This window comes from Arvicola amphibius, chromosome 9 (assembly GCF_903992535.2).
Source record: "Arvicola amphibius chromosome 9, mArvAmp1.2, whole genome shotgun sequence".
Taxonomy (NCBI): domain Eukaryota; kingdom Metazoa; phylum Chordata; class Mammalia; order Rodentia; family Cricetidae; genus Arvicola; species Arvicola amphibius.
Genome location: NC_052055.2, coordinates 51,771,391 through 51,792,979, shown reverse-complemented (window position 1 = coordinate 51,792,979; position 21,589 = coordinate 51,771,391). Strand labels below are relative to the sequence as shown.

The window sequence follows — 21,589 nt, the reverse complement described above, 5'->3', positions numbered from 1 at the left end:
AGACCCAGAAATCAAACCCGTGCTCTATGGCACAAAGCCCTGCTTCCTAACGCCTTTCATCCTCACGTTGGCATGGAAGGAAGCCTCAAGGGTTCTGTGCCGATGAAGACCTGAGCAGTCGTAGAGACCTGGGGTCTGAACACAGTATGCCTAGGGCTTGGAGGCAGAGCTGGGAAGTGGAGGCAGGGAGAAGGGCACTGACTATCAGTGCTGGTGACATATCTCTGGCCAACCATAGTGCAGAAGAAGAAGGCGGGGCCAAAGCAGGGACATGAAGTTAGCAGATGCAGCAAAAGACGGAGCCTGAAACACAGGACAGGGAAGGCAGGACATCTCATCGGGACCAAGTGCTCACTCTGTAGCAACCCAACATGTGCTGTTAAAGGGGAGATGGACAAGGGGAGCCACTGTGACAGGACACCCTGGAAATGGAAGAGACTCTCTTACTGAAACAAAATCAAGCGTTCCCTTTAAGCCGGCCCTGGTGGCTCATGCCTCTAATCCCAGCACATCTGAGCCCGAAGCAGGAGGATCTGAAATTCAAGCCTGGGGTTATCCTTGGCTAGAAGAGACCACCTCAGAAAACAAAACTGGTGATTTTTCTTTCTTAGGAAAACATGAAATTAATTCTCTGCCCACGCTGAAAGATAAATGCAACACTCCTGTTTGCTTCTCTGCTGCCCCAAAGCCACATCCCGGAGTCTAAACCTTCCCCTGGCACCATCCAGATGTCTATTCGAGAGTCATTCCTCGGCGGCACCACCATTGATCCTGTGTCCTTGTCTGTAATAAGCCAATCACTTTACCACTTGACTCACACTCTTTAGCATAGTGCTGGCTGCTTTTACGTCAATTTGACACAAGCTAACGCCATTTAAAAGAAGAAAATCTTAATTGGGAAAATGTCCCCACAAGCTCCAGCAGTAGCGTATTTTCTTTCTTTTTTCTTTTCTTCTTTCTTTCTTTTTTTTTGGTTTTTCGAGACAGGGTTTCCCTGTAGTTTTCTAGAGCCTGTCCTGGAACTAGCTCTCGTAGACCAGGCTGACCTCGAACTCAGAGATCCGCCTGCCTCTGCCTCCCGAGTGCTGGGATTAAAGGCTTGCGCCACCACCGCCCGGCAGTAGCATATTTTCTTAATTAGTGATTGATAGGAGAGGATCCAGTCGATGGTGGGTGGCGCCATCGCTGGGCTGGTGGACCTCGGTTCTATAAGGAAAGTAGGCTGAACAAGCTGTAATGAGCAAGCCAGTAAGCAGCACCCCTCCATGGCCTCTGCTTCAGCTCCTGCCTCCAGGCACCTGCTCTGTCTGAGCTCCTGCCCTGACTTCCCTCGGTGATGGACCCTTTCCTCTCCAAGTTGCTTTTGGTCTTGGTGTTGTGTTGCATTAACAGAAATCCAAACTAAGACCCGCTTCTATCCCTCAACTAGCTAGATTCTCTGTGAGGAGAGGAGAGTTTTGTCTCTCACTGCCTTCCTCTTCATGCTAATAACCAGGCCCAGAGTAGAGCAGATGCTTAGTAAATATTTGACTGACCACACAGTGCATTCGTCTTAACCCCAATGTACACACATTCCACATAGCAGAACCGGTGGGGTATTTAAGAGCACAGTTCAGTGTCTCCAAAAAGACGACCTTTCCCCTTTACCTAGCAGAGTGCAGATGTATCTAAGGAGCGAAATAAGTCAGAAAACCTCTGACCAGCTCTGCTCAAACACTGGGACTACGCGGAGGCGCTTTCTAGGAAGAATGTTAGGGAATTGTTTGGAGACCACATATCTACACCAACCACCTCATTTTTCAATTGAGGAAATTGAAGCCCAGAGCGGTTACATACTTTCTCAGAACTCACTGTCCGAAAGTGCATTCACACGAACTGCAGTCTAAGCGAATGCCGTGGCGGTGCATCACCTGCACAGTGCGGTCCCAGTGAAGCTCCTGCTCCCGGAAGCCAGAGCTTTGTTGGGGCCACCCTGCCTGCAAACTCTGGGCGAACGGAGTCTCTTGTACGTTACAGATCGAATCTCTTGGTAAGGCACCCACTTCTTGCTGCTCGGCTCTAACAAATACAACTTGGCACGGGGCAAGTTTCCCGCCCTCTCTGCCCGTGCCCACCCCAAGCTCTTGAGTGTCAGCCCCATCTCTTCTTGAAGTTTGGTGCTTTGCTCTCCCCCAGTCTCCCCTCCTCCATCCCAGTTGCACTCCACATGCTCCACATCTGTCAGGACGCCCTGCAGCCACACACTCCAAGTTCTTACACAGTTCGGAGTGTGTTCATGGCACTCTTCCCCCACATGCCAGCCCCCCGCCACACACACACACAAGATCACCCAGGCCTCACTGAAGTAGGATTTTTCATGAAGTCTTTGCCAATCTGAGCTATCCACTTGGACCTCCTCCTTCTCTCCTTCCCTTCTCCTCCCATCCTCCCTCTTCTCTTCTCTTCCTCCCTCTCTTCTCCTCCTCTCTCCTCCCCTTTCCCTCTCCTCCACTTCTCCTCCTCCTCTTCTCCTCTTCCCTCCCCTTTCCCTCTCCTCCACTTCTCCTCCTCCTCTTCTCCTCTTCCCTCCCCTTTCCCTCTCCTCCCCTCTTCTCCTCCCTCTCCTCCTCCCTCTCTACCGCTCCTCCTTCCCGTCCACCTCTCCTCTTCTCTTCCTGCTTCTCCTCCTTTCCTCTTCCTCCCTCTCCTCCTCCTCTTCTAAGCTCTGCTGGGCCTAACTCATTTGCTACTTTGCTCCTTTTCCCTGGTTCCTGCAGATGACAGAGGGAGTGGGATGCTCAGCCATGAGGAAATACGTGACATGTTATTATGGAAAATTCTTCCCTACGTGAAACCTAGCCATCTGGCAAAAAAAAAAAAAAAAAAAGTGTAACAAGGGAAAACCAATACAGGAAGAGAAAGCCTGTGAGACCCATGCTCATCTCAGGTAGAGAAAGAAGATGAGAACCAGGAAAGAATCAGTTTGAGTCCATGGCTGGTTAATGGAGAACGCTTGTGAAATGGAGCAGTTGAGATGAGCAAAAGCACCTGCGTTCAGGCCATATGCAGAAGCTGCGTCCAGGCCGTGCGCAGATCCTGCGTCCAGCCTGTGTACAGAACCTGCATCCAGGCCGTGTGCAGAACCTGCGTCCAGCCTGTGTACAGAACCTGCATCCAGGCCGTGTGCAGAACCTGCGTTCAAGCCTGTGTGCAGAACCTGCACCCAGGCCATAGACAGAACCTGTGACCAGGCTGTGTGCAGAACCTGCATCCAGACCATGGACAGAAGCTGCGTCCAGGCCGTGTGCAGAACCTGCGTCCAGGCCGTGTGCAGAACACTGAGAGTCAGATCCCAAGTAGAACCACGCCAAGGGAAACTTGTAGGAGACTCTTTAACGGTATTCATGAAGGACACAGTTTGTACCTTTGTCTGATAAGCAAATGTAAGTCATGTTTAGCTACCTTGTTCTTCCTAAATAAAATTGCCACATGGAAGATGTTTAAGTTAGGAATAAGGGTGACCTTCACTTGTGTAGCACTTGCCTCACATGAATGCACAAAGCGCCACAAGATGAGATAAAAGTAAAAGCTGGAATCATCTCCTGTTGTACCTGTATGTCCAAACACTATTCTCCTCGTGCGACCTGGACGCTGACATGGGCGGAGTTGCAGTCACCCGATTCTCAGACATGGAGCCGAGGGATGGAGCTGCGGTCACCTGACTCCTTCTCAGACGTGGAGCCAAAGGACGGCTGTGGTCACCAGGTTTCTTCTCAGACAGCGAGCGGAAGGACAGAGCTGCGGTCACCAGATTCTCAGACATGGAGCCGAAGGACAGAGCTGCGGTCACCAGATTCTCAGACATGGAGCCGAAGGACGGAGCTGCGGTCAGCACAGATTTCTTCTCAGGAAAAGCTAGAGATTGACCAGGGGGAAGATTCTCCCACTTCATTTCCCTGAGACAGAATGTTGGCACAAGGCAGAGCAGGAATGTGCTTTATGAGAAGCAGACAGGGCTAACTCCCCCCAAACTTGGCTCGGACCAGCAGCAAGCTATTTTCTAATAATGAAAATACAAGAATGTTTGTGTGTGAATAATAGTCATATCTGAGTAAGCCATGCCATAAAGTGCCATATAAATTATCGGTGTCAAAAGAGGGAAGGGGACTGGCGATTGTCGAAGCAGCTAGCCAAGTCTTCATTTCTATCTTCGGTATACAAAACAATGGTGATACACACACTTCAAAACATCCTGAGCTGTGTTTCAGAGATAAATGATCCCGGACTGCCACCGAAAATCTGTGTTCTGGGAAAGGCCCTGGGTCCCATGCTTCATCTGCCTGAGAGGACCAGGGTCTGTGTGAAACTTCCAAGACTGACTCGTGTCCTAAACACTATTTCTATGGCACAGTGACAGCACCTATGGTCCCAGCACTCAGGATCTGGAAACTCAAGGTCATCCTGCTACACTGGAACTATAAGACGAGACCCAGGCTACATGAGACCCTGTCTCAACACACACATGGACGCGTTCTTGCTTTCTCTGTTTGTGGCCACATTGTGTTCTTGTCTTGCGTTAGTCTCAGTTTAGGACTCGGCTTCTCTCACACACCATAAACTTCACAGAGAAGAAAAAAGACAAGCTCCCATTTCCCAGTGTGATGAACATTTGTATACACCTGCTTTCCCTTCCTCTGGATGTTTCCCTGGCTTCTAGCAGCAGCAGCTGGAAACCCTGACTCGGGAAGAGAAGAGTCTCCATTTAAAGCCACTAATTCGAAGAGCTCCCAAAGAGAGACGGACGGATGACTTTATCGCAAAGCCCAAGCGCCGGAACAGAGGAGCAGAACGGGAGCAGAGGGGGCTGAGGGTCTTTCCACACTCGTTACAGCTCCCCTGCTTCTTTCTTCTTAGCGTAGTTGCTGTTTTGTCTGATCATAGGCATAAAATGGCTGCCTGTGGCTCCCAAATTCAAATACTAAGGTTTGTTTGGTTTGGGTTTATTTGTTTGTTTGTTTGTTTGTTAGATATACAGACTCTTCCTTCCAAACCCAAGGAAAGAATTCTAATTGGCCCAACTACACATTCTTAACCGACAGGAAGCATAGGGTCCTATTCCCTTTGAGCTGCTGGGAGCCAATCATGATGAGGGAAGCAATCCCGGTGATGGATGAGTAGCGACCCACTGGGAAGGCAGGATACTGGGCACTACTGAGTGACTGGAGCATGACGGTCTAAGAGGGAGTAGGTGAGAGTACAAGCAAAAAGCCAGTTTCATGTTCGCTTGAGGGAGGGAGAGAGAGAGAGAGAGAGAGAGAGAGAGAGAGAGAGAGAGAGAGAACAACACAGATGTTTAAGGGCAGACTATGAAGGTCAGGAAGAGGCCTGAAAAGAGGGAAGCTGAACAAGAGGAGAATCATCCTGGATTATATTTGACGTGAAAGCAGGGAGAGCATTGTATGGAGGAGGAGGGGGACCCACAAGGGTGGGGAGAGGAATGAGGAGGACAGTACCAGAGATGAGAAAATAATTAAAGGACAATAAATCCTTTAATTTATTACAGTAATAAATAATAACAAAGAGAAAAAGAGAAAAAGGTATTTATGAGAGATAAAGCTTGGATCATCGTAACTGCAGAATCCTAGCCTGATAAGAGCACGGGCCAGGCTGAGTGGCCTTGGAAGCTGCACTTTCTGACCCTTCTGAATTACAGCTCTTACATCAAGGCCCTTTACTTTCTCGGGTAAGTTTCTTAGCAAGCTTTCTATGAGGTTGGGTGGGTAGTGGGAAGAGGAGGCTTGGCTGAGGGGAGCCAGTGACTCTCCTCGGGGCTGCAGGAAAGCCTGTGTCATCAGCAAAGCCAGCATCACCACAATCTGCTTCTTTGGCTGTTGTTCCTTCTGCCTAAGGCAAGGAACAGTTTAAACCAGGCTCTCGGGGGAGACAGCTACTCTCCTTAACATCTCCCAGACACAGAGTCCAGTGCCCTGGGTGTTGTAAAGTTCCTGTGTGTCTGTTATATATCACCACAGCCACCGTGTCTCCTAAATATAAACGGTATGTTGAGAAAATGAAGTGTCCTTGCAGAACTGAACGGTGCATGCTGAACTGCTCAAAGCAGGAAGTCTGTATTAGTACTGCTGGGAGAGCATCCCAGGCTTGGGCCCAAAGGCCAGAGCTCAGATGTGAAACAAGAGAAGAACACTGTTTTGAAGAACGAGGAGCCTTAGGATGTCTCTAGGTACCAACATAAAGCCTCTGAGTGTACATTTAACATCCATGAAACATAGCTCCGTCCTAGAACAGTCATGCCTAAAATTAGAGCGCCCGAACAAAAAGTCAGCAGGCAGCAGTGGTGTTGAATTTAGCTCTGAACAAGTTTGCCAGGTCTCCCACATAAACCACAGCCCACTCCCGGGACTCTGGAACACGAATGTGTCACCTTCCAATCTGTCCCAGAACATTCGTCCTCTATGAAAACAGGGCAATAGCTACACAACCCTCCCCCCCTTCTCCTCCGCCCACGGCCTTCAATTACCACAGAGAAGAAAGAGGGATTGTGGGAGCAGGACAAGCATGAGCTCACGTAAGGCGTCATGTGCATGATGCCGCTGACTTCAACACCAAAGCCAAAGTGTACAGAGAACCCAGCTAGGTCATTCAGTAATGCAAAACACACATTTAGCAAGTCGACTCCCTGTGGAGGGAGAGGAGCTTTGTGAGTTTACAGGAATTCTTGCCAAAGAAATTTCCAAAGACTAGAAGACCATTTATCTCCAAAGGGAGTGTCTTTGAGCTTTCAGCATCTGCCATCCTCATCCTCCGGGGTTGTGTCCCAGTTCCTGATATTTAAGAGTGCTCTTTAAGAACCATCGTTCTTTCCTTCCGTTAGTCTTTCAGTAATTTATCAATACTTTGGGGAGACATTTATGTCCCCATCACTGAACTAAGGCAGGAGATACAGAAACTGCTAAAATATGCAATCCCACGTTTTACATACTGACACAGCTTAAAATATTGTCACATACCTTTCCGTGAATCCATTATGCCATTGTCTTTAGTCTAAAGAATCAAATTGTTTTCAGTAAAAACAAAAGAAAATTGGCAGTTACCGGGACAATTTCACTCCCATTGATAATATGTACGGCATGGATAAAGACATAACTTGGTGATAGTCTGATAACTTATGCCATTTACCTAAGTGAATGTTCAAATTTGTTTACTCAAGGAAAGTCTTCCCGGTACCAATCTAGGCGCTAAGCCATTGGACCAACACATCCCGTCCTGTGGAGCCTGCAGCATGGTGGGAAAGACAGATGATCAGTGAATGGCGGGTGAGTTTGGAAGACGCACCTGCCCGGCCCGTGCACCCGGAGGGAAAGGTGCTGAGGCAGAGGTCAAAGTGAGACGGAAAAGTGTTTCCTCTAAAGCGTGTTTTTGCGTGGAGAGATTGAATGTACCACTGTGGCTGTGAAGCTAAGTCACTTCTCTTTTCGGAATGACTAGCGGAGTGAGAGGAAGAGAACAGGAGAAGAGGACAGACGCTGCTCAGTGTACGCGGTCCCGCAGCTGAAGGGCTCAAGGCTGCTGTTGCTCTACCGCAATCTTCAAGAACCCGGAGGGGCGTGGTTAGTAGTTACTGAATCCGCAGCATCTCCTATGGAGCTGGGAACCTAGCAGACCATCCCGAAGTATCGATAAGTGAATGAAAGGCCAATAGATGAGGGACGGGAGTTCTCAGATAAAGAGCACATTCGAATTTCGTGAACACAGACACAAGCAATGCACAGCTGTAGCTCCTGCCTCGGGGTGTTATGGTTGGACCTCCCAGAACGACCTCAAGTGTATAGTCAGGGCTCAGTCATCCACGCTTCCCTGCGAAACAGCTTCAGAACCAAAAACCCTTTTGCGAATACTCTGAAAAAAAACAGTGGAGAAACATCAAGAATTAGCTAACCACTGTTCATCACTATGCAAGTTTGTTTTTTAAAAAAAATGACATTAAGAGGGAGGAAATGTTCATTATTTTATATTATATTCCACATTTCCAGGACGAACACTTTGTGAAAATTCAGAGCACCATTTTGTCGTGATTTTTTTAACTATTTTTACAAGATTCTTACAACAAGGGCCTAGGAGAGGTCTCCCCACAGGCAAAAGTGCCTGTTGAACAAGCCTGACAAGCCAAGTTCAACCCCAGGAAGCCAGGCCTGCTTCTGGAATTGCAACACCCCTGTGGTGAGATAGACAATGGAGACGTAATTAGTCATAGGCTTCTGGGCCAGCTAGCTGGCTTAGGCTTCACAGAAACAAGGGAGATGCTGCTTCAAAGTGGAAGGCAAGAAGCAGCCCCTGAAACCTGCCCTTTGACTCCCACATATGTGTGCCCACACACACTAAAGTGAACACATTTGAATTCTTAGGGGTTGGAGAGAAGAGACAGTGGCCCTTCCAGGGGATCAGAGTTCAGTTCCCCACATCTGGAGACGGAGAAGTGTCTGTCACTCAAGCTCCAATGGGATTCTAGGCTTCCAGCCTCCATGGCTACCTGCAGACATGCGGACATACCCCTTCATCCACACACACATAAGGAAATAAATAACTTTTCCTAAATAAGAAAACTTCAACAGGAATAGATGTTACCAGTACATTTCTCCTTTTAGAGTGGCCTATTCTCTTCATTTATCTATTTAGATTTTTTTCTTGTGAAATAGTACTATTTGTTTATTTATTTATTTATTTATTTGGGTAACTTTGGAGCCTGTCCTGGAACTAGCTCTTGTAGACCAGGCTGGTCTCGAACTCACAAAGATCCGCCTGCCTCTGCCTCCTGAATGCTGGGATTAAAGGTGTGCGCCACCACCGCCCGGCTGAAATAATACTTTTATAACAAAGCCACACATTGCAGTCACATCTACCACTCTTTGCTCTCTTGCCTGACTGCTAAGGACGGCCCCCTTGTCCAGCTCCCAGTGCAGGACCTTAGCCACAACTCAAAGGAGTCACAAAAGGAAGGCCAAGCATATGCTTCCCCAGTGGCCTGGAGAGTGTTTGACTTCTTGCTATCTAAAGCGGGGAAGCCGTAGCTCTATTCATTGAACAAGGCAAGAGTGAATGAATATGCTGAGAGATGCTCGGGTTTAACTGCTGCCCCGTCACCATGAGGAAATTGGAGCCCATTTCGTGCGAATTTAACTGGAAATCTCATCAGTGTTCAGTGTGACTCTAGCCACAAACAGCCCTAGTGCACACTAACCTAGTAAACACACAGCAGTGTAAGTGCCTCGCCATCACCTCAAAGCTGTTTCATTGCCAGCCAATGAGGGCAAAGAAGACGCAATGAGCCTAATTTGTTCACAGGTGATTAACTATTAGACTGAAAGAAAAGTGGGTCAGGCAGCTGGGCCACTGTGCGCTAGAGATCAGTTCTGCGTGGGGACAGTTTTGTGTACAGAAGCCCGCCCTTCTTTTCTACCTTGTGTCTGCCACATGCTCAGCAAGAGCACACAGGCAGATGAGCAAGAAGGCAGTCTTACTGTGCTTCTGAGAAAGCACAATGAGGTCACGTGTAGGGGGAGCAGAAAAGCAAAGAGAGTCATTGGTGGGATGCCTGTCCCTTAGACTTAACAAAGCTGAACCCTGATGCTCCCAGGGGTCGGAAGTAGGGAGAACGGGAAGTTGCAGACCTTGTCGGGGTTTGTCTCTGTTGTTGCAATGGCAGACAGAGGCCCTTGTTTTGCAGACTCTTTAGGAGATATCTTGTGGAAGACTCCAAGGAAGCTGGTCCCTTTAACCACCATTAACAAGCCTTGATTTTATTTTATTGTAGAAATAAGCATGTACCTCACTAACTGGATGGACCCAAAGACTATTAAAAACATAAGTAGAAGCCAAGGACAGGAGGTTCAAGATTAGAGCTTATGAAGTTTGAGTTTAATCTCTAATACCAGAAAATAAGAAAGGAAGGAAAGAAGGAAGGAGGGACAGAGGGAAAGAAGGAAGGGAGGGAGGGAAGGAGGAAGGCTGGAAGGGAAAGAGGGAGGGAAGGAGGCTGGAAGGGAAGAGAGGGAAAGGTCAGGAGGGAAGGAGGGAGGTGAGGGAGTGATCTTTCGTTCCGTTCTTTATTTCTTTCCTGGCTTCTTTTGCTTTCTTTCCTTTCTCCCTTCGTTCTTCTTCTTGTCTTCCTTTCTATTCCTTCTTTTCGTTCCTGGTTCATTGAGGGCCCTACTAAAGTGAATGTCTCTCATTCACTCCCAGCTATATGGGAAGTGGTGTTCTTGGTCTGCTGCCCTCCATGAAGAGCAGGCTGGTTTTCAGTTTAATTTCTCAGCATTGCTTTTCAGTTTCACTGAACGAAAATTCTAGTTTCTCTGGCAATTATTGATCCAGTGTCAGCTCTTCATTTCACAGGCAATGAGTTATGGCAAGATTGCATGTTGTACATCAATCCATCTGCCACGGCATCACTTTTAACAACATCTATGGAAGTCAATCATGACCTCCTTTGGGTCTCAACTTGTACCTGGACCATTTGGTACCGGCTTCAAGTCTAAGGTGACAAGTTTGGCCAAGAAAACAGAAGTGTTCTCCCTGAGCAATTATATGGCAAGTTATATCTTCTGGGACTGGCTTCCAGAAGCAGCTGAACCTGTTGACCAATTACTGTCTGCAGCAACAGCTACATAGTCATTTTGTCCAGCTTAACCCCATCCTGTGCCAGACGCCTGTGACGTGGACAAGGGTGACACTCTACAAAGCCCTGAGCGAGGGAGACCCTGAGTGAATGTGTATTGTTTGACATGGACATGACTATGTCAGGGACTCTAGCTTCAGACCCAGGGAGGAGTTCCAAAACTTTTCCCAAGAGTGAGGCTCAGAGAAATAACAGCAAGGCTTTTTTCAGAATAGGGTGCAGAAAATGTCCACCGTACCTCCCCTTGTCCAGGTATCTCCAGCCTAAAGATCGCTCCCTACAGAGACTGCTCCTACAAGGCGAGCTGAACACAACTCTTTGATCCAGCTGTATACCATAAACCCTGCCTCTTTATCTATATGTAATAATCCCTTCCTTGTTCGATTGTACTCAATAACTCTGCCTCTCTGCTTTCAGTAAACACTCTGAGCTTCTGGGAAATGCAGCTTCTCCATCAGAGGGCCTGGTCCATCTGACCCCCAGCTTTTCTTTTGGTCTCTGTGGGTCTTTTCTCCATTCCCTCACTACCCTAGTCAGGTCCATCCCTGGAACCATGTAAGGGCATGGCCCAACACTAACAGATTGATCTAAAACACTCCTCATTCAGTAACACATGGCCTCATTCTGAGGCCAAATAAATGATCTTGGAAGACAAATGGAATGGCTGTTGTAACTGGACGTTTCTCTCCTGCCCTCCAGTTCCCAAGTAACCACTCAGAGGTTTAATATTAACTACAAACTGTTTGACCTATTAGTTCAGGTTTATTATTAGCTAGCTCTTACAACTTAAATTAATCCATTTCTGTTAGTCTATATTTTACCAGGAGGCTCGTGGCTTGTTACCTCACATCTTGCTTCTCCAGCAGCTACTGGTATCTCCCTGACTCTACCTCCTTTTCCCCTGTATCTTTGTTTGGATTTACTCCCTGGCTCTATTCTGTCTGGATATTGGAAAAATCAGCTTCTTTATTAACCAATGGCAATAAAAACATATTCACAGCATACAAAGAGGCATCCCACATCATGCAGTCTTGTTCAAAATCGAACATGATTAAGAAGTTAAATTAATATTCCTATTGAGAAAAAAAGTAAATGAGGATTTGGGTGATTTCTTCCTGAAAAATACTTTAGATTAGAGTCTGTGCTATGTTTTTTTTTTTTTTCTTAACTGGGAGCAAATTTGGAGAATTAAGCAAAGTACTTCTTTCAATTCTTACACGATGAAGTACTCAGTAACAAGAAAGTCCTCTAGACTGTCCGCAGATACTCCTTAGTCCACCATGCGTTCTTCTAACAGCCTCCCTGTGGGTATCACTTTGACAAACCTCTTGGGAGGTTAAGAGTTTCAAGTTTAAAGTCTTTTGTGATATACCTTAATCACGGAGAACTTTGAACTTGTTGTTTTTTCTCGCCTTCTCTTGCTACCTACAAAGTGTGGGTCTAGAGGGGAGATACTGAGGGGCCAGGAGAAGGGAGATTTTCTCATTGTTTACATATTTCACCTATAGAAGCCCAAAAATCATACATAGTGGCAATTCAGAAGACTGATTCCTTCACAGTCCCTTCCCAGTTTGGAGTGAGAATTACTAGGTTCTTTGGTTTTGTCCTGTTTACTTTTATAATCTCCTTACCACATACTGCTTCATATTCTCTTTGGAATCAGTCTAGATATAAATGTCCAAATATATGCACATACAGAAACACACCACGGTGGAATATTTGTGTACACTGCAAAAATGTTCCTCTGCCTAAGGTGCCTTCTGATTGGCTCAATAAAAAGTTGAATGTGGGCTGGGCGGTGGTGGCGCACGCCTTTAATCCCAGCACTTGGGAGGCAGAGGCAGGCGGATCTCTGTGAGTTCGAGACCAGCCTGGTCTACAAGAGCTAGCTCCAGGACAGGCTCTAAAGCTGCAGAGAAACCCTGTCTCGAAAAACCAAAAAAAAAAAAAAAAAAAAAAAAAAAAGTTGAATGTCCAATAGCTAGGCGGAAGAGGATGGGTGGGATTTCCAGGGAGAAAGAGGAAGAGGAGGAGGATTCTAGGAGCACACAGATTTTGCCAGAGACTGTGAAGAATTCAGGTGTACGGTACAGAACAGAGGTAACCGAGCTATGTGGCAGAATGTAGAGACAGGTTAATTTAGGCTAAGACCAAGCTTTCATAATTAATATTAAGTTTCTATGTATCATTGGGGAGCTGGCAGAAAAATAGTCTGACAGGAAAGTTTGCTACAACACACTACCCCCACACACAGTCTGATCATCGTGCTGAAAGGTTCTTGGCGAATTCCCAACGTCGTCACCTCACGTGATCTGTTAATGGCGCGCTGGACCCAGAACCCAAGTCTCTGCAATTTTTAGTCTTTTGCTCTTTCTGTTCATTTTGAAGTGGCTTGAAAGTCAGCCAACTGTGTGCTTAGACTTTAAAAGCACAACCATGTACTGCTTGTCCAACCCTAGGGACTATAAACCAAAAAGCATTGTCAAGAGCTAATTTTCATCTTTATAGGAAAATGAGATAAGAGGTACTGTTTCCAGTGAGAACCGGGTTACCCTGAGGAAATATTCATTGTGTAATCCGCTAATGTTCTGCCAATGTCTTCCTCATCACCATCAGGGAAGGTAAGAAGACAACCCCCTAGGCCCAGCATCTTGAGATATCTACCTTCCTTCTCTCTCCCCACACTAAACTACTTCTGGGTTCCTAGACATGCCTCATAAGACATGTGATGTGTCTCCTCCATCACATCCCTCTCCCACTGAACCCCCCTCTTTCAAACAGACTGTACACATCCCCAATTAGTCAACCCTTTCTTTGCTGTTCCATTAATAATGTGGAGATGTCTCTCGTTACAAGGAGAAGGTTTATGCTGATCTATCTAATAAAATGTGTGCTCACTCAGAAGTCAGAAGGAGATGCTAGGAATTCTACTCAGAGGTAGAAAAAGAGGATCAGGGCTTCAAGAGCAACCTTGGCTGCATGGAGAGTTCAAGGCTAACCCAGGCTTCAAAGGGTTCGGTTTCAAAATAAAATAAATGCACACACAAACTTTATAAGAACATAATGTAGCATGTGAGATTATACACTAAATAAATACAACAGCAATGATTTGGTATTTACTGAAAGCAGGTTATCTGCAGGTATAAGACAGAGTTTTGGGGGATCTACAAAGTCTAAGAAATGCTCTGTGTCCATCAAGAGTCAAGAGGATAATCAGAACTTTAAAGCACCACGGAAGACACATCGACATTATGAACATATGTGCACAGTACAGGTGAGGGGTCAAGACAATAAAGCATAGACACCACATAGAGGAATGCAAACAGAACTCCCTCTGAATAAGGAGAGAACGGACCACTGGCAGCAATACCACCTGCTTCCCCTCCATATCACGCTCATAAATCAGCGAAGAAAATAAACTGTGGTTTTCTGCTAGATGTTCTCATTTAATTAAATTTATTTCGTCAAATTAATTCTGCCTTTAATTTAAAATGAGAGAAGAAAATACAGTGTTCATTCAGCTATTAACTCCTAAGACTAATAAAAGTAATGATAATGAGATCATTTGCCAAGTGCCAGTCACTTAGTTGATGGGTAGCTGTTTCTGTTTCAACAACTTTGCTCCACTAGAAAACACCCCTGGACAGCCACACCCTAATTGTCAGGCTAAAATACCACGGATATATCCCTGTTCTGGTTGTGACAAAAACTTCACTTTCTTTGGCTGTATTTTGAAAAGCACCCCTTTTCTTTTTCCTTCCAGCACTTGCGACCCCCCACATCTCTCCTGAACCTTGCAGAATGAATCAAAGACCAAAGACATAAGCATGCTACTATGTCCCCATTTCAGGTTTACCTACAAATTTTCTCCCATCTGACTAGGCAGGAAGAAGCCCAGATCTGTAACTGATAACTGACCCATTCCACTTTCTGACGAAGCAAGATTCCATGCAACTTGCAAAGACAGAAGATGAAGTGGCAGACAGAAGTCTGATCTGCCATTTCACGGCCCTCGTCACTCACTTAAGGACAATTATTCCTTTGAATTGCTTTTAGCGCCTCTGTGGACTTCTTTTTCTTCCTCGTACTGAATTATTTTGCTTTTAGTCAAACTAGAACTTTTTAGAAAGAAAAGAGTGGGTTTGTACTCAAAAGTTCAAGGGCTGCGAGTCGTGTGACACTCTGATTTCCTCCATTTTTTTAAAAGGTTTCTCCAACTTCATTCTTCTGCAACAGAAAAAGTAAATTAATAGAGAAATTTGCTGTCAGAGAACGAATTCTAAAAATTAAACATCACCCTTTGATTATTGTTTCAATCTCCATTTGCCTTTTAACCTAATAGAGTCAGTAAACTAATTTCCTTTGGGCATTTTGTTCAATGGCATCATGAGTGACACATCACTTTGCTAATGCTGCAGGACAGTCACACAGGGTCACATGGCTAGCAACCTAACATTAAAGGGTAATTCCCAGGCCATCAGCGGCACTCACTTCTGAGGAAACCGCATCCTGCAGGGAAGGGGCTGGTGTGGGAGTCAGTTCCCATGGGTTGGAGTCCTAGGCTTCTCCCAACCCCTGGCTACCATTTCACAGCCTTACCTGAATTCTCCCAGTTGGTTTGCAAAACCCAGAAGTGGAGCCACAGCCAATCTCCCCCTCTAGTTAAAGGGAAAAAGTAGCACAAACCCAGCATTGTACCTTCTTTATACCCACAGCCCATTATTGTATTATTGAGCATTGTCATAGGTTTTTCTTACCCTTTGAGTTTTAGTGCCCCCACAAACCCTGGGCTCAGGTGGAAGTTGGGGGTGGAAGTAGAACTATCCAGACCCAGAAGCCCGGGGGCTCTGACTGCACTATGCAACAGCACTCTAGAGGGGAGAATTGTGGCAGACACCACATGTTATACTGGAAGATATTTGTGGAATGCCGTGTTCTATCTATAGAAGATCTACAAGCCTGGGGCCAAAGGGAGCAGAAGCAGCAAGCGTCTGAAGCAGGAATTGGTGTGGCTTGTTTTGGTTGTTTTGTTTTGGTTTTCTAGAAGGACACGTATACACAGAGCACCTAAGATTTAGTGTTTCTTGAGTGGGGAAGAGATTTTTATATATATATATATATATATATATATATATATATATATATATATATATATCCCTTACTTCCTTCAGTGAGTCCACTCCATATTCCAGAGTTCCTCTTAGGTAAAAAAAAAAAAAAAAGAGAAGACAAGACACATTTAGACCAGGGTTATTTTTCAGAAAGGGAGCTTGAAGCCTTCATGTCACTCCCTTAAGCTTTTACCACGTGCCAATGTAAACTAGTAAATCTTGGGAGTCGGCACTTGACAAAGACAATATGAAGACAAGAGATGGGACGGTCGTCGCTGTGCATAGAAGGGAGATTCCCTTTTCCCCTTTCTTGCTTTCTCAGATCCACAGGCGTGTGAAACAGATAGTGTCGAGTCTGAGCTGTAAATGAGGAAGCCAGAATCAGGAAACAAAACAAACAAGCTGGGTGTAGTGGTGTGTGCCCTTAATCCCAACACCTGGAAGCTGAAGCAGGCGGATCTCTGAGTCTGAGGCTAACTTGGTCTGCATTCTGAACTCCAGAACAGTCAGGGCTTCTCGCAAAACAACAAGCAAAAATAATAACAAACAAAACCACCCATCAGTTCTCCAGTCTCAGCATCTCCATTTTGATGGTGAAAAGCTAGAATCTGGGGTAGAGAGGTAGTTTAGTTGGTCAAGTGTTTGCCATATAAACATGCATAATACAAGAGTCCCAAGAAGTGAGTATTTAAGCAAAGGGGTTTTTTTTTGGGGGGGGGGCTTTAAAGAACAGAAAAATACTTGATAATAAAAAAGGTCGTGATCAGTGGATTTCAAGGTACCATCAAAGCACAGAGGTCTCAAATAGCTTGATGTTTTTGAAGAACTGTAAATAGTTGGTACAGTTAATGCAAACACAGGTGAAGACAGCTAGGAAATCCACATCGTACGTGATTGCCTTCTCTCTACTCTGAGGACAGTGTGCTTTGTCCCAAAAGGTATAGGACATCCTTGGACTGTTAACACAGGAACATGCCTCCCAAACTAATTGTTCACTTTCCGCTCAAGATCGTGCACCTTGTAATCCCTGCATCAGGCTGAGTCTGCAGGTCATGGCACGTTTGAGATTTGGGGTCAGGAGGCATGGAGAACAGAAACCTTCCATCTTGAGTAAACCAAGAGCATTCGTAGCATGAGTCCTTGGGTGCCACATTTGGTGACTTGTGCTGCCGCAACAAAACATCACAGGTGGGCTAGCTTAAACAATGGAACTGCATTGCCTCACAACTGAAGAATAAAGAACGAGTAAGATCAAGTTAGAGGTACAGCTGGTTCCTCCTAAGAGCTTAACTGGCTTCTGATAATTTCCTACAATCTGTTATGTCCCTTGGCTTGTAAAATATTGCCACAATCTCCACCTTCACACTTGTGGCATCCTTCCTGAATGCAAGTCTGTCTGCAGATTTCCTTTTCATATGATTAATTATGCCAGGCATGATACAGGGGGTGAAGGCAAGAGAATTAGGAGTCTGAGGTCTTTCTTGGATACAAAGCAAGTTCAAGGATAGCTTGGGTTACATAAGACCCTAGTCTCAAAAAAAGAAACAAATACAAGAAAAACTCAATTATATAGGTTTAGGACTCAATCTAGTAGCGTGATTTTAGTCTCACTTGATTATAGCTGTAAAGCGCCTGTCTCCAAACAAACAAGGTTACACACTTAAGCAATGGAGACAATGACTTCAACGTAAGAAATTTGTAGCTACCGCTCAGTACACGAGGGTATAACTTTTATAAAAATTGGTTCGGCCGCTTTAAAATTATTCTGAATTGATTTACATATTAAAAGTGTGGGATCCTGTTTATGTGACAAGATAAAGAAGGGAGAGCCCCAGTAGTAGGAGACCTAGAACAACCAAGTAGTTCACAACGGAGACGACACTAGGCCCCTTAAGCTATATGTTAAAATGTATTATTTCATTATTTTCTTACATATGTGTCTGTGTCTATGCGAGTGAATTCTTTGTGTGTATGGGTGCCCATGGATGCCAGGAGAGGGCAGACACTGGATCCCCTGGAACTGGAAATTGAGGCGGTTGTTGAGTCACTTGATGTAGATGCTGGGAACCAAACTCTAGTGCCCTGAAAGAGCAGTAAATGCTCTTAACTGCAGAGCCCCCATACAGTCCTGATACACGCTAAACTTTAAAAGAGTCTTTTTTTCTCATGTCAGGCATGGCGGTATGCGGGCCTGTACCCATAGCTCCTCAGGAGACTGAGGTATGTTCTCATTTTCTTCAAAGAGAGCCTGTGGGACACTGAAGACACTGACACAAAAAAATAAGATTAAAAAGGCTGTGGTATAGCTCTTGCCTAGAATGCACGAGTCCCTGCATTCAGTCCCCAATACTGCCAAGCGTGTGTATGGGGCGGGGGGGGTGACTTTTTCTAATTTGTTGGGTTTCACAGAGGCAGGAGTAAGGGAAGGTGGTTGAGAAAAAGTATGATGTAGAAATGTCATCCATAAAATCTTTTTGACTAATTGGAAGTTTCCTTCAGCCTAGAAACCCAATAGCTCTCTGATTGGGCTATCATCCTCTTTATGGAAGAGGAACTGAGGGCCAGCGATGTTAACGACATCCCTTTAGGGTCCATTTGGGAAATGATGGGGCTTGGGATGTAAAAATCAGTCTATTCTAATCTCACTTGAACTGCCTGAGTAATTTCTTGAGCATCTTGATTGAAAACCAAGTATTTGTTACAAAGATGTTTCTAGTACGTTGCCCAAAGAAGTAGCCTCTGGGGAGAACACTGTTTGCACCACAAATAATTGATGCTCGATTTTATCAAAGCCTCTGTGAAGTCACAACTGTAGGTCCTCTGCTGCAATACCCATGTCATGCTATAACATACTAATACCCATGTCATACTATAACATACTAATACCCATGTCATGCTATAACATACTAATACCCATGTCATACTATAGCATACTAATACCCATGTCATACTATAGCATACTAATACACATGTCATACTATAACATACTAATACCCATGTCATGCTATAGCATACTAATACCCATGTCATACTATAACATACTAATACCCATGTCATGCTATAGCATACTAATACCCATGTCATACTATAGCATACTAATACCCATGTCATACTATAGCATACTAATACCCATGTCATACTATAGTATACTAACACTTTTTCCCTTTGATAGCGAGGTCCAAGCTCAGGCTATACAAATATCCTTTCACAGGTTCTTCCCACCCAACTCTTCTACAGAAGTGGGAGCTCTCATGGGCTCTCATGGGACAAGACTGTGGGGAGTAACAGACACCATCTTCCATGTCATCCTCCCTAGTCCTATTCCACTACATCACTTCATCTTTAATTTTTGAGAACCCACTTTACTTTGAAGCTTTAAGGAGAGAAAATAGACAGGAGCCGAAGCTCCTATTAATGACGACAGTAGACCCACCCTTTAAAGTACTCATTCTCGCTATGTGTGGAAACGGAGTGAGTCATTTTTGCCCGTTTTCTTGGGCAGGAAGGTTAGTTAATAGCTCCATGCTTCTAGCTTAATAGAAGTATTTGTAGAGCTGACAAGACACAACTTAAGCTGCCAAGGCCCATGAGATACTAAGGAGCAGGAAGGCTTAGGTTCTCGCTCCGGCTCTGGTCATTACGCACATCACTTACAAATGGGAGGATTTCAACAGCAGCAGTCTCCTCTCTTGTGTCTACAAAGTGCCAAGATCCGAAGATCCGAACCCCAGAAAGATCTGAGACCAACAGTCCCTGGCTTTGGCACGTTCCCTCCTTCTTTTGTCGTTAGCTATTAGTGTTTTACATCTTCCTAGTCTTTGACTTTTACCGAGGCTCCCCTTTGCTTTACCACCAGAGAAACATATTTGCTACCGAAGAAAGTCTTAAAATGGGCAGCTTTGGTTTTTCTCTAAGGGATACGAATTCATCAACATCACGTCCCTGCTCCTAGCACATAAAGCCTTCTCTTCCTGCAAGATGCCACTTACAGCATCTTGGAAGGTTTAGAAGTCATGGAGAGATGCAGGTTGGCATTACCAGAGGCTGTGGGGTCTGCCCCCTGAGGCCTGGTGTCCCAGTACCCACAGCGGGACTCCACGGATCCGGAAGTAGAAAAGTTAAGGGACTCTGAGGTTTATGGGGACGCAAATGTCAGGGAAGAACTTTCATACAGACTGAGTCCTTGTAGTACGTGGGCGATTGAGCCTGACAGTTCAGCCCTGGGAATCGGGCAGAGTTAAAATACGGAGAATGGCTTGGTCAATGAAAAATGATCTTCATGATGGAATGAAGGCTTTGGACCTCGTATCTAGTGCTCCGGGCTAACTCGGACCTGACCCCCAAACACCGTGGTTGGTTCCCTGAGGGTCCTCGGCTGCACCCTCGGTCTTTTTCCTTGAGACCATCAGTTTGGGCTTCATGTTCTGAAATCTCACCTTCTTGGTTCTTCTTGGCTTCTTGGCTGCGGAGCAGACTAGGCCAACCATCGGGGAATTACACGAGATACAATCGAGTCCAGGTGGGGTTACCAGAGGCGAGAGCGCCAGAAGGAATCAAGAGTTTAATTAACTAGTGCCCTCTCTACACGCCCCAAAGGAAAGGGAACCCTAATGGGGACCACGTCAAACTGTTTGATCAGAGGAAATTGGGTTTACCTTTTCCTCCCCTTCACCCTTTCTATCTCGCAATCAATCCATCTGGATTATTGACTGAACCACGACCACAGCATTAAAAAGGGCAGAGACTCGGGGGCGGGGCGGGACGGGGCGGAGACTCGCGGGCCTGCAGACCGCAGCCCGGCGGGTGCAGCCTGGCGGGAGGGATCGGGCCCTGCACTATGCGCGTGGGCGCGCAGAGTCTCCTGCATCCCAGGCGTCCGCGCTCCGGGATTTCGCTGGCGCCCGCTCGGCGGCCCGGGGCGGGTGCTCTGCAGCGGCCCCGGCTGGAGCGCGCACTCCGCCTGCAGCCGAGCAGCGGCCGGGGAGCCGCCACCATGCCGTCCCCGCGCCGCCTGCGCTGACCTGGTACCGCGCGGCCGCAGCGCTCCGTGCCCGGCTGCGGACGCACCCGGGGCTGCGCACGCGGGAGCGCGCCTGACGCGGAGGACCGCAGCTCCCAGCGCCGGCGAGGAAGATCGCGCGGCCACCGCTCGCGCGTTAGGGTGAGTGGCTCGGGGCGCCGGGGCGGGGGTCGCCGCGGCTCGGGCCGCGTTGTCACGGCGCGGGATGGGACGTCCGGCGGTTTGGGGCTCGGGTAAGACTCCGGGAGGGCTACTGGGCTGTGGTTGCGCAGAGGCTGGGCGCACGGCCCCTCGTGCTGCGTGGCAGCCAGGTCGTGCCGGCTCTCCCCCCTCCCCCGGCGCCGAGGCCAGCTGCATGGGCCCCGAGTCGGGCCACGCAAGAGCGGGGAGGCGAGGGTGAGTGGCTGAGGATCGCCTGTCACCTACTGGCGTCTGCTGGGAGGCTCGGCCCCTAGCGCGCCCGGGAAGGGCCGCCTGCCCTGTCGAGGCAGCCGCAGCCTGCCCTCCGTGGAGACCCCACTCTGCACGCAGCTCGCCCGTGGGAGAGAAGGGGAGCCGCGGCGTCCTCCCTTCTGGCAGAAAAAGTTGAAGAAACTAGGTCTGTTAATAATTAGCAGGAGCGGGACTCGGGATGCAGCAGAAAATCTGTTGAGTTTTCATTGCCCTCTAAGAAAAACAAACGGCATCGCCAACGACTATTGGCAGGGCCGTGTTATTTTTGGGACTTTCGGAAAATTGTCCACAGATTGCTTTCGGGAGACTGAAGACGGAGGGGGGTGTACCCGG

At 46.8% G+C, this 21,589-nt stretch overlaps 1 protein-coding gene across 1 annotated transcript in view; it reads left to right on the top strand.

Annotated features, from left to right (window-relative positions):
* The first annotated feature begins 20,821 nt into the window (after positions 1–20,821).
* Prickle1 (prickle planar cell polarity protein 1) overlaps positions 20,822–21,589 on the top strand; it is a 90,697-nt gene continuing 89,929 nt past the window's right edge. The window contains exon 1 of the mRNA XM_038342325.1: positions 20,822–20,944. The gene's annotated coding sequence lies outside the window, so the exon portion shown is untranslated. The remainder of the gene's footprint in view (positions 20,945–21,589) is intronic.